Below are 2,764 nucleotides of genomic sequence, written 5' to 3'. Positions count from 1 at the left end.
GAAGGTGGAGTGGATAGAGAGGGAGGGAAGGTGGAGTGGATAGAGAGAGAGGTGGGGGATTGCAGTCAGAGAGAGTGAAGTTGGGATTGAGAGAGAAGGTGGGGTTAGAGAAAGAGAGAGGGGTGGGAGAGAGAGAGGTGCATGATAGAGAGAGGTGGGGCTAGAGAGAGACAGGTGGGAGATAGAGAGAGAAAGAAGGTGGGGGAGAGAGAGAGAGAGAGTGAAGGTGGGGGGATAGAGAGGGAGAGAAGATGGGGGGATAGAGAGAGAGGTGGGGGATTGGAGTGAGAGAAAGTGAAGGTGGGGTTAGAGAGGGAGAGAGGTGGGAGAGAGAGAAGGTGTGGGATAGAGAGACAGAGATGGGGTTGGAGAGAGAGAAGCTGGGCGGATAGAGAGAGAGGTGGGGGATTGGAGAGAGAGTGAAGGTGGGACAGAGAGAGAGAAGGTGGGGTTAGAGAGAAGGTGGGGGATAGAGAGAGAGAGAAGGTGGGGGAGAAATGGAAGGTTTGGGTTAAAGAGAGAGAGAGAGAAGGTTGGAGGGGGTGGGTGGAGAGAGAAATACTGTTTATCACTAGCCCTGGGTAAGGCGGACCTAGCAATGAAGCTAAATGTTTCTAAGCATCATTCCAAGGTTGTCAGTGAGATGTTTAGGAGTTCATACAAACTGGGTAAACAAACGCACTGCATGTTTGTTGGAAATATTAATTACAAGCAAGTGAAACATACATTCATTAAGATAACAATGCCGAGGCGTTTAACTGCATATTTGACTCTCAATGTTCCTGTTCCATATATTGGCACATCACCCACAGACGCCGCCTGTTAAAGGCTGTTACTGTTCTATAAAATGCTCCGACAATTCAGAATTTAAAATCTCACTTACTGTCCGCCCAGTGTCCTTTCACAAGACTCCGATGGTTAGATCCAAGTTCAGCTTGAGCTGCTCTGTACAACTTTCAGCTCAAAAAGAAATAACTGTTACATAATCCGGTCTGAAAGGAACTACCAGCAACCAGCAACACTTGGAGCTGTTATATCGCACAGAGAGGAAACGGAGAGAGAGAGAGAGAGAGACGGCTTCTGGTTCCCTCTTCAGCCCCGTCTGCAATTGCCCCAGTTCAGGGCACGGAGTATATCAGAGGCAAGGGAACCAGGACTAGACTCGATCCAGCCTCAGTGCACTCTGAACGAGGAGGGAGTGTGGAGTTAGAGAGGAAGGAGAGAGAGAGGAGGAGAGGAGGGTTAAGGGGTGGAGAGGAAAGTGAAGGAGGAGGAAAGCAGAGTGTGAAGGAGAGAGAGAAAGGGGAGGAGATGAGAGGGCGGGGGGACGTGGAGAGGAGGGGGCGAGAGAGAGAATAAGGGGGAGGAAAGGAGATGAGAGGGAGGGGAGGAGAGGAGATGATAGAGAGTGTAGGAGAGAGGGAGATATTGAGAGGGAGTGTAGGAGAGACAGAGAGTGAGGGGGAATGTAGGAGAGAGAGTATGAGGGAGAGTGTGGGAGAGAGTGAGGGGGAGTGTAGGAGAGAGAGAATGAGGGAAAGTATGGCAAGAGAGAATGGTTGGGAGTGTGGGACAGAGTGAGTGAAGGGGAGTGTGGGAGAGAGAGTGAAGGGGAGTGTGGGAGAGAGAGTGAAGGGGAGTAAAGCAGAGAGTGAAGGGGAGTAAAGGAGAGAGCAGGAGAGGAAAGTATGTGAGAGGAGTAAAGGAGGAAGCAGAAGAGGAAGGGAGTGAGGGAGTGGGGAAAGAAGAAAGGGGAGGAGTGAGGGAAAGAGAGAGAGAAGGGGAGAGTTACAGAGTGAGAGAGACTGGGGGAGAGTAGGCGAGGAGGATAGTGGGAGAAGAAGATGGTGGGAGAGGGAAAGAGTGGAGCAGAGGGGAGGTAAAATGGGGATGTGGGAAAGAAGGAGGGAAGAGGGAAAGACGTAGGGGGAAGAGGTTGGGAGGGAAGAGGGTGGAAGGGGGAGGATTTGAGGCAGAAAGTGCAAAGGGAGAGAATTAGCGAGGGGGAAGGGGGAGAGGGAGGGAAGGAAAGAGAGAGGAAAGGACAAGCAAAGAGGGAGGAAGAAAGAGAGAAGGGACGTGAAAGAGAGAGAGAAGAAAATAGTGAGGGAGGAGTAGCAATTGAGGGAGGACTCACTCAGTGAGTCGAGTCTGGTGCAGCGATCAAATGGTTGGTATGACAGAATGCTCAATCTGCCAGAGTTCACTTGTCACAGGAACCGTTAGTAAATAGCTCTGACGCTAATCCCATTCCTGTATCAACTGACTTCTGAGGAAAGGTCATGGACCTGAACCATTAACCCTTTCCCGCTCACCCTCCACTGAAGCCGCCTGAACTGCTGAGCACAATCCAGCACTTTCTGGGCCTGCAGCATTCACGAGGACATTACCTCTGTGGTGCTGCCAATTGTGTCCCCTGTTTGCAACAAAAACTACACATCAACCAACAAGAAAACAATGGAATAGAACACCGAGGTTCTAATCCGCATCTAACAGCCTGTGAAGTTGGAGTGTAGTTAAGGATAATGCTGACTGGTTTGCTGGAATGTACTGTTTAACTGTTCACACATTAACAAAACCGCCCTGTTAATCGTCCCTCTGACAAAGGGATATGTCAATTCATCTACAGCGAAAGGGTTAATTCCCACCAGCTATGCAGGTTAAGCTCAGTTAGCTCAAAAACCAAGTCAAGTAAAGGGGCTAAAATTGAATCAGAGATAGTAGGAACTGCAGATGCTGGAGAATCCGAGACAACAAGGTGCAG

The sequence above is a fragment of the Rhincodon typus genome, chromosome 6 (genome assembly GCF_021869965.1).
Source record: "Rhincodon typus isolate 14 chromosome 6, sRhiTyp1.1, whole genome shotgun sequence".
NCBI lineage: Eukaryota > Metazoa > Chordata > Chondrichthyes > Orectolobiformes > Rhincodontidae > Rhincodon > Rhincodon typus.
This window is presented reverse-complemented; position numbering follows the sequence as displayed.